Here is a 10,884-nt window from a genome sequence, read left to right as displayed (position 1 = left end):
CAATGAAAGAAGTACAGTGATTTATAACAAAGAGAAAAGTAATTAACCCAAAAGTCTAGTGTTGCTAACATCAAAACTACTATATTCCTTTTTCTGCATCCCGATTACATTGATTAATATCCTCCCAGGTACCTAAAAGATAAAGGATATGGAGGCCTGGCAGTAAACATTAACTCAACAAACTCTTCACCTAACTAATTCTTAACTCTAAAAGGCCCTATATCTTTAAGATGTTTTAAGCTTCATGCCCCTCGCAGTTGGGGGGCTGTAAACAATCACAAGTTGTAAAAGTCCGGGCAGACCGGTCAGGTAAGTTAGAAAGCCATCAAAGGGTTTTAAGCCGAGACATTCCTTTCATACGCAGGAGACCAGTTGGAGCTCTAAGTTAACTTTTTCCAGAGAAAGGTGGTCAGGGAAAGCCCCCTGTTATGTCAGAAGAGTATAGTGTAGCAGACAGTAAACAGACAGATTTTGGTTTCGGGGTAGATGCTCAGGCTGAGGACCCTTGAGACCTGACTCGCCTTGCCCATCAGGTCTCTCCACATGACCTTTCCATGGGTGGGATTTCCCGTGCTGGCTCCCGGCACCTATGGACTGTAGCCTGCCAGGCTTCTCCATCCGTGGGATTTTCCAGGCAAGAATACTGGAGTGGGTTGCCGTTTCCCTCTCCTCGATGCAGTGGTACCCTCAAAATGCACAGGCAGACAAGCTGTCCCAGAGGTCAGGGAAAGAAAGCCAACACAGCCTGAGAAGCCAGTGGGGAAGAAAGAAACACACTCAGGATAGGCTGCAACTGGAATGGAAAGATTCAAGGCTGTGGTCATGTAGCATGCATATGTCTTATCTGTCTTTGCGGCCTCCCATGGATTGTTGGGTAGTTAGAACTAGAGGTGAGCAAGAGTCCAGAAATAGAAGGTGCCTCAGGCCCATGACACAGGCCATCGGAGAGATGCAAGGGCTAGAGTGCCTGAGCACAGCCCAGGTTGCCGGTTAACCTGTTGAGCCCTTCTGGGGCAGGACATGTATGACACAGAGTGTCACCGCTGGGCGGCAGGATTAAGACCTGTGTATGCTGGGTGTCTTGTGGATATTTAGTGTGCCGTGAATATATGGTGCTTGATACATGTCTGATGGGTCTTGAATGTTTAGTGCCTCGTGAACATGTCACATCTCCTGGTCCTTCCAACTTTTTCAATCTCAGCTCTCAAGTCTAGGTAGGCCCTACTGACCTGTCCATCATGCCTGGCAGCTGAGTAACTTGTGTCATCTGTGCTTTGTCCATGAGCTTAGTCTGTCCTATTTATTTCTTTTCTTCAAGGCAGAATTGAATATTCTCAGATGACACAGTCCTGGGTTTTGGGGCTTGTATGGTGCCCCTATGGTGATGGGAGTGCCGACAACACAGTCCAACTTCTCAGGAATCTTTCATTGCTGGTATCATGATAGAATGTGTGAAACCATGGTTATATCTAAGCACATGCATCCATGCATGCTCAGGCACTCAGTCGTGTCTGACTCTGCAACCCCATGGACTGTGGTCCACCAGGCTCCTCTGTCCATGAGATTTTCCAGGCAAGAGTACTGGAGTGGGTTGCCATTTCCTCCTCCAGGGGATCTTCCCGACCCAGGGATCGAATCTAAGTCTCCTGCATTGCAGGTGGATTCTTTACCACTGAGCCACATAGGAAGCCCATATCTAAGCACAGTTTTCCCTTATTTGACTTGGGGCTCTGTTGGACACGTTTTGTAGGTTCTTTTTTCAGAAAAAAATGTTGGAAAGTAATCAAAAACTTTTCTAAACTAAGTGGAATTTTTCAAGAGATTTACAGACGTATGTTTTCTTCTCTCACTGCAGATAATGGTGCCTAATATGGGGAGAGGTGCTCAGATTTGAGCCTAGACAATAGTCAGAGCCATATAACTGTGGTATCATATCTACCCTGAGGAACTGTAGGTACCACTATAGTTAATTATATGGTATATTTGAATATTGTTCAGACGCCAGATACTAAGAGTTCTCATCACAAGGGGAAAAAAATACAAAACATGGTTTTCCTTTTTTCTTGGTATCTACATGATATGGCAGATGTTAACTAAGCATTGTGGTAATGGTTTCACAATGGTAATGGTTTCAAATCATTACGCTGTACACTTTGAAGTTATGCAGTTCTGTCCATCAGTTACGTTTTAGTAAACTGGACAAACCAACGAATAAAAACTGACAAAAGCCTATCAGTCCACAGGAAGTACTTGGAGGCAGAGCAAAATGCATTATGTGAATAAAGCCAGGCTCATGTACGTTAGAACCCCATGAACAGTATGAAAAGGCAAAATGATAGGATACCAAAAGAGGAACTCCCCAGGTCATTAGGTGCCCAATATGCTACTGGAGATCAGTGGAGAAATAACTCCAGAAAGAATGAAGGGATGAAGCCAAAGCAAAAACAATACCCAGCTGTCGATGGGACTGGTGATAGAAGCAAGATCCGATGCTATAAAGAGCAATATTGCATAGGAACCTGGAATGTCAGGTCCATGAATCAAGGCAAATTGGAAGTGGTCAAACAAGAGATGGCAAGGGTGAACATCGAAATTCTAGGAATCAGCGAACTAAAATGGACTGGAATGGGTGAATTTAACTCAGATGACCATTATATCTACTACTGTGGGCAGGAATCCCTCAGAAGAAATGGAGTAGCCATCATGGTCAACAAAACAGTCCGAAATACAGTACTTAAATGCAATCTCAAAAACGACAGAATGATCTCTGTTCGTCTCCAAGGCAAACCATTCAATATCACAGTTATCCAAGTCTATGCCCCAACCAGTAACACTGAAGAAGCTGAAGTTGAACGGTTCTATGAAGACCTACAAGACCTTTTAGAACTAACACCCCAAAAAGATATCCTTTTCATGATAGGGGACTGGAATGCAAAAGGAGGAAGTCAAGAAACACCTGGAGTGACAGGCAAATTTGGCCTTGGAATGCAGAATGAAGCAGGGCAAAGACTAATCGAGTTTTGCCAAGAAAATGCACTGGTCATAGCAAACACCCTCTTCCAACAACACAAGAGAAGACTCTACACATGGACATCACCAGATGGTCAACACTGAAATCAGATTGATTGTATTCTTTGCAGCCAAAGATGGAGAAGCTCTATACAGTCAACAAAAACAAGACCAGGAGCTGACTGTGGCTCAGATCATGAACTCCTTATTACCAAATTCAGACTTAAATTGAAGAAAGTAGGGAAAACTGCTAGACCATTCAGGTATGACCTAAATCAAATCCCTTATGATTATATAGTGGAAGTGAGAAATAGATTTAAGGGCCTAGATCTGATAGATAGAATGCCTGATGAACTATGGAATGAGGTTCGTGACATTGTACAGGAGACAGGGATCAAGACCATCCCCATGGAAAAGAATTGCTAAAAAGCAAAATGGCTGTCTGGGGAGGCCTTATAAGTAGCTGTGAAAAGAAGAGAGGCAAAAACCAAAGGAGAAAAGGAAAGATATAAGCATCTGAATGCAGAGTTCCAAAGAATAGCAAGAAGAGATAAGAAAGCCTTCTTCAGCGATCAGTGCAAAGAAATAGAGGCAAACAACAGAATGGGAAAGACTAGAGATCTCTTCAAGAAAATGAGAGATACCAAGGGAACATTTCATGCAAGGATGGGCTCGATAAAGGACAGAAATGGTCTGGACCTAACAGAAGCAGAAGATATTAAGAAGAGGTGGCAAGAATACACGGAAGAACTGTACAAAAAAGATCTTCACGACCCAGAAAATCATGATGATGTGATCACTAATCTAGAGCCAGACATCTTGGAAAATGAAGTAAGTGGGCCTTAGAAAGCATCACTACGAACAAAGCTGGTTTTAGAAAAGGCAGAGGAACCAGAGATCAAATGGCCAACATCCACTGGATCATGGAAAAAGCAAGAGAGTTCCAGAAAAACATCTATTTCTGCTTTATTGACTATGCCAAAGCCTTTGACTATGTGGATCACAAGAAACTGTGGAAAATTCTTAAAGAGATGGGAATACCAGACCACCTAACTTGCCTCTTGAGAAATCTGTATGCAGGTCAGGAAACAACAGTTTGAACTGGACATGGAACAACACACTGGTTCCAAATAGGAAAAGGAGTACGTCAAGGCTGTATATTGTCACCCTGCTTATTTAACTTCTATGCAGAGTACATCAAGAGAAACGCTGGACTGGAAGAAACACAAGCTGGAATCAAGATTGCCAGGAAAAATATCAATAACCTCAGATATGCAGATGACACCACCCTTATGGCAGAAAGTGAAGAGGAGCTAAAAAGCCTCTTGATGAAAGTGAAAGAGGAGAGCGAAAAAGTTGGCTTAAAGCTCAACATTCAGAAAATGAAGATCATGGCATCTGGTCCCATCACTTCATGGGAAATAGATGGGAAAACAGTGGAAACAGTGGCTGACTTTAATTTTTTGGGCTCCAAAATCACTGCAGATGGTGACTGCAGCCATGAAATTAAAAGACGCTTACTCCTTGGAAGAAAAGTTATGACCAACCTAGATAGCATATTCAAAAGCAGAGACATTACTTTGCCGACTAAGGTCCGTCTAGCCAAGGCTATGGTTTCTCCAGTGGTCATGTGTGGATGTGAGAGTCGGACTGTGAAGAAGGCTGAGCGCCGAAGAATTGATGCTTTTGAACTGTGGTGTTGGAGAAGACTCCTGAGAGTCCCTTGGACTGCAAGGAGATCCAACCAGTCCATTCTGAAGGAGATCAACCCTGGGATTTCTTTGGAAGGAATGATGCTAAAGCTGAAACTCCAGTACTTTGGTCACCTCATGTGAAGAGCTGACTCATTGGAAAAGACTCTGATGCAGGGAGAGATTGGGGGCAGGAGGAGAAGGGACGACCAAGGATGAGATGGCTGGATGGCATCACAGACTCGATGGACGTGAGTCTGAGTGAACTCTGGGAGATGGTGATGAACAGGGAGGCCTGGTGTGCTGCAATTCATGGGGTCGCAAAGAGTCGGACATGACTGAGCAACTGAACTGGACTGAACTGAGCATGTACGTTAAATCATAGTTTCCAGTGAGAAGTGAGCTGAAGCACTAATAAAAAGAGCTCTACCAAGACTTCTATTAGCTCTATTCCTCTTCACCAACTAACCAACAAAACCTTTAAGCTCTCAAGGAAAGAGAAAGAGTAACTCACAGTGCTAAGAGTGTACTTATTCCAGCCACGTCTGATGCCCTGGTATACCCAGGGCATGGTAGGCATCGCCAGCCAATGGCTGTGATGGCAGCCAGTCCTTCCTGCCAGGACTTTTGTCCTTCTGGAAGACTCAGTTTGGAACGTACTATTTTATAGGATTAGCAAGAGAAGTCAGAAAAACCCTGAGGATCCTATTTCAGTTCTTACTAGATTCTTGCTCTCTGGCCCCAGTCAAATTGCTCTAAGCTTTTCCTGAAGTAAAAAACCTGAAGATATGATTATTTCCCATAACAATGTTAAAAATACATTTTAAAAAAGTGTTCCACGGAAAATCGGAGACATGAAGAAGGTCATATAGATGTGCTTCATACGTTTGTGAGCTCTCTCAGGAAAGGAACTTTGATTTTATCGCCTACGTTTCAGGCACATGGGCAAGAGGGAGAGAAAGGAGCTGAGATGTTCTGTTAGGAAAATGGAGGTGTGGTTCTAGTCTGGAAATTCTTGATATCACTAGTATCAGGGAACTAGTTGAAAAATGGCCTTTTCTTGTCTTTGGCCTTTTCCCTAGGAAAGAACGTGAAATGAATAGATTGGCAGTCTTAATTACATTTTGAAGGCTTTGGCATTGCTGACAATCTTCCCGTTTCATGATTTTTTCCTGTGCTTATCTATGCTCAGGTCATGTCCAACTCTTTTGCAACCATGCACTGTAGCCCGCCAGGCTTCTCTTGCCTGGGATTCTCCAGGCAAGAATACTGGCGTGGGTTGACATTTCTTCCTCCAATCTTCGAGCCCAGGGATCAAACCCATACATCCTGTGTCTCCTGCATTGGCAAGTGGGTTCTCTACACTGAGCCACCAAAGAAGCCCAAGATTCTTTCCTACAGATCCCCTAGCTAAGCCTCTCTGGAACTTGACACTGTTGAGTTAGAAAAAAGTGCACAATGTGAGAGTTGTGAGTTAAGTTTAATTTGGGGCCAAATGAGGACTGCATCCCGGGAGACAGCACCTCAGATAGCTCTGAGAGACTGCTCCCAAGCAGCAGGGGAGGTCAGTATATATATGATTGTGGTGAAGGAGGAACACATGCAGTGAAGCACAGATTTTTCCAGAAAGTTTCTGCTGGTCTCGTGAAGCTTTGCCAGTCACAAGGAGCACACGTCACCATGAAGGATTTCAGTGCTGTTCTAGATATGAGGAGATACAAGAACTGGGTTCATAAAATCAGCTCCTGAGACTGTCTGACTCTCTGAAGACCTGTCTTGCCAGTTTTTCTCCCCGGGGCACACAATGTGTCATTCCTGCTCTCCCCCTGCAACTCCTTTTAAGGGAGTGTTGAAGGTCAGCAGCGGCAGCAGCACGTGACTTAATCTTTGTAGAGGCAGATGGCGAGTGCCCATGGCAAGTGCCCTTGTGTAGCTGACAGTATTTTCTGAGCTATTCAACCAAGCCCGTCCCCAGTTCAGTCTCATGCTGAGACTCCTCTCTCAGGAGCTACATGGCTCAGGGCTCAGTGTTTTATTGTACTCTTCCTAGAAATGACTGTGATCTCCCTTCTCAGAGCTCCCCCTTTTCCAACCCAGAAAGCAAGAAACCCAAGACCTGACTGATGTTTCCTCTTTGCGTATCAAGCTAGGCCTTCTAGACTAAGACCCGCAAGTGCAGCAGGCTGCTGCCATTTCACTCCGAGCGCCCTCCAGCTAACGCTTAGTTCTTGCCTCACACCCAGCACAAGGCCAGAGTAGGCCTTTAGGAGTGCGGCTCAGAACTGAGAGCCCCCATCTTAGGATACAGAAAAACGGAGTGTGCAGGCACTGACCTTTTTTCCCTCTCAGATTTGAGCGTCACATGTTTTCAAGGGGTCTCAATTTTAGAGACTGTGTTTGCTCCTAGTTAAGGCTTTACGTCTGTCTTCCCCAACAAAAGATGGCTGGTGTGTCAGGATAGTTTGATCCAGTACATACCCCTACATAAACACATGGCCTTTTAATAAACTCCCAAAGGGAAGGTGCTCAGTGTAAGTGGGCCGCCAGCCACCTGCTCTGATTTGTTGTCCTGTTTCACGGCCGCCTGCTTTCTAGAAAGAGTGAGCCACAATACCCCATCATCTGGCACGGCGCGTAAATCACTGTGCGTGAACGACTGGGTATATTTCTCAAGAACCTCAGTAGAAGAGAGCTTTGGAAATCGCCCCCTTTCCCCTTGCCTTGTTAGATGTTATTTAGTCACTCGGTCGTGTCTGGTGCTTTTGCAACCCCATGGACTGTAGCCTGCCAGGTATATACCACTATTAATAAAGGTTGAAAGAATTTTCATTTTTTTTCCTACCAGAAAGAGGTCTACAAGTATAACTTTATAACTATATTTAGGATAGAAGTTCTGTTTATTATCATAATTTAAAAAATTAATTTAGGATTTCCCTGGTAGTCCAGTGGTTAGGAAATGGCAACCCACTCCAGTATTCTTGCCTAGAGAATCCCAGGGATGGGGGAGGCCAGTGGGCTGCCGTCTATGGGGTCACACAGAGTCGAACACGACTGAAGCGACTTAGCAGCAGCAGCAGCAGCAGCAGCCAGTGGTTAGGACTTGGCGCTTTCATTGCCATGGGCCCAGGTTCAGTCTCCACAGTCAGGGAACTAAGATCCCACAAGCTGTATGGCAGGGTTAAAAAAAATGAATTTAGTGTTGGCATTTCTTTTTTTTTTTTCTTCAAATTGAAATATTGTTGAATCCAAGCAGGATCCTGTGGGGTCTTCCTGGGGACAGACCCCCTGCTTCCCCAAACCATGTCCCCTGCCTCTTGTTTGTAGAAAAACTTCAGCCTCCTAGGCCTTCCCCAAGTTCCAAAGAGCCAATTTAATCAGAGAAGTGAGAAAATACACAAAGGAAAATACTCAAACAAGATGGAAAAATAAGAGTTTACCCATAAAATAAAGTCAATTATTAATAAATAATACCCAAAATAAAGTCCTCCTCAGTGGCTAGAGGTAATTTCCTAGAGATAATCTCTAGCAGGGAGATCAAATCAGCCCATGCTAAAGGAAATCAACCCTGAATACTCATGGGAAGGACTGACGCTGAAGCTCCAACACTGTGCCACCTGGTGTGAAGAGCCGATTCATTGGAAAAGACCCTGATGCTGGGAATGATTCAGGGCAGAAGAAGGGGGCGGCAGAGGATGAGATGGTTAGATAGCATCACAGACTCAATGGACATGGGTTTCATTAAACTCCAGAAAATAGTGAAGGGCAGAGAGGGCTGGTGTGCTGCAGTCCGTGGGGTCACAAAGAGTCAGCTTAGCGACCGAACAACAATGGCTGAAGATGATTTCCTAAGCCACATCCTTGAACTGTTTGCAGTACTAAAACCCCCTCCTGGCAGAAGTTAACAGTGTGCTGATCACGAGCATCAGACTCCAGACTGGTCGGAGCCAGAAAACTGATAATTGAGTTTCCTGGAATACCACCATGTCAGCTCAGCATCAACCAGTCTGTACATAAGCTGATCACACTGTCTTCAACCCCCTTCTTCCCCTGGCCTTTCAAAACCCTCCCAAGGCCAGGCCGGCAGGGAGATCAGGTCTTTGAATCACTAGCTACCCCTCCTCCTGGCTCCATGCCCTGGGATGAACTCTGTACTCTCCCTCCTCACACCCTGGCTTCACAGAGCGAGGGTGACCAGACCCTAGTTTGGTTTGGTTATGTTGTTATAGAATTTTTTGATTACTTAAACAACTGATTCTTTCTAAAACGGACACATTGAATGAGAAATCAATAGGTAAATGGAAAAGAAATTCACAAATGGATACAGATACAGATAGTAAATGTAATATATGATAAAGTTGACATTTGAAATCAATGGAAAAGGAAATCACATTTAATGAATAATTCTGGCATTATTAGATTTCCTCCAAAAGAACACAAAGTCATTCTCCCTATGTTACTCATATATAAAAATAAATTTCAAATGCATTAAATCTATTAGACAATTGAAATACAAGAACACTGAGATTATCCAGCTAACTTTGGAGTGAAGGAATACTGGCTTGGCAAGATGAAAAACATGAATGACAAATAAAAAGACTGATAGATCTTGGGGCATGGGGCCCCTCAGTTTGACTACAAATTGAAAATTTTCTGTATGGTCAAAGACACCATAAGAAGTATCAAAATACCAGTGAGAAACTGCCAGAAATATTTGTTTCAGACCATAATAAATGGTTAATTTCCACACTTTACAAATATCACCTATAAATTGATGAAAAGATAATCAAATAGAAAAAGGGGCAAGTGGTATAAAAGGCAGACACATGGAGGAAATTTTAAAAATTTGCAAAATTAAGAAACATCCAGAGGAAGTGGTAGGTGGTCTGCCAACATGGCCACTTTTGACGCCCTGCCTCCTTATAAATCTTGACTGGCCTTGAACCTCCTTTTCACTAGGAATGTGCAGAAGTGACACCTTGCCCATTCCTGGCCTCACCTTTAAAAGGACTGGCAGAGTCTATTTCTAACTTATGGGCTTCTCTGGTGGTTCAGTGGTAAAGAATCTGCCTATCAAAGCAAGAGACACAGGTTCAATCTCCGGTTGGGAAATCCCCTGGAGGAGGAAATGGCAACCCACTCCAGTACTCTTGCCTGGATAATTCCATGGACAGAGGAGCCTGGCGGGCTGCAGTGCATGGGCTCGCGTAGAGTGGGACGCGGCTGAGCACACGGTTGACTTCTCCCTTACTGTGAGGGCAGCTGTTCTGAAAGGGGTGTGACGCTCCTGAGACTACACTGCTGTGTGTGCCCTGTGCCGCACACGGGGGCAGCAGAGCTGCCAGGCAGCACGGCCTGCCGCTGAAGGAGACTGAGTGGGTGGCTCTAGCTGCATCCACAAAGAGCAGAAGCACTGCCCAGAAGAGCCCTGTTTGACTTCCTGGCTCAGGATTGTGAGAAAAAAGAAATCACTGTTGAGCTTTCGGCCACTAAGCTTTAGGGTGGCTTGTTGCACAGAGAAATATGCCCAAAGCGCAGGAGTACCTATTAAAGTGAAAAAAAATTTTTTTTAAAAAAAGCATACTCTTTGACTCAGCAAGCCCACTTTTCAGAATCTATGAAGATAAATAACAGTGCCACTGGAAACCATCTCTATGTCTGTCGAGTGGGATCTAATTAAATAGATTTCAGGACATCCATCTCATGGAGTATTGATACCATAAACAAGAATTAGTTGATCTCTGCAGAAATGTTCATGATGTACTGTTAAAAAGTTCAGGTTACCAAAAAAAAAATTCAGGTTGCAAAATAATGTTTATACTATAATCTTGTTTTAAAAGATTAAAACTAATATAGATGCACGAGTTCATTTATGTCTTCATGAATTTAGAGAAAAATGTAGACTATATGCATAAAAATTGACAATTTTCATTGTTCTGGGGAGTTCTGGAAACAGACTGCATGCGGACCTTACCTTGCGTGTTTGTGTTTGGAGGTTGTTGCAGAGAACAAAGACTTTTTTGTTGTTTGAAAGAAAAAAACCCAATAAAAATTTTAAATAAAAAGAATCTAAGAAACCCAGACACGTTCTCATTGTCAAAGAAAAAAAAAATTACAGAGGTATGTAAATCAGAAAGGAAAATAATCAGGTAATCCTTCTAACTCAGATTATGAAAACAAGTCCCCC

Source organism: Budorcas taxicolor, chromosome 8 (assembly GCF_023091745.1).
Source record: "Budorcas taxicolor isolate Tak-1 chromosome 8, Takin1.1, whole genome shotgun sequence".
Taxonomy (NCBI): Eukaryota; Metazoa; Chordata; class Mammalia; order Artiodactyla; family Bovidae; genus Budorcas; species Budorcas taxicolor.
This window is presented reverse-complemented; position numbering follows the sequence as displayed.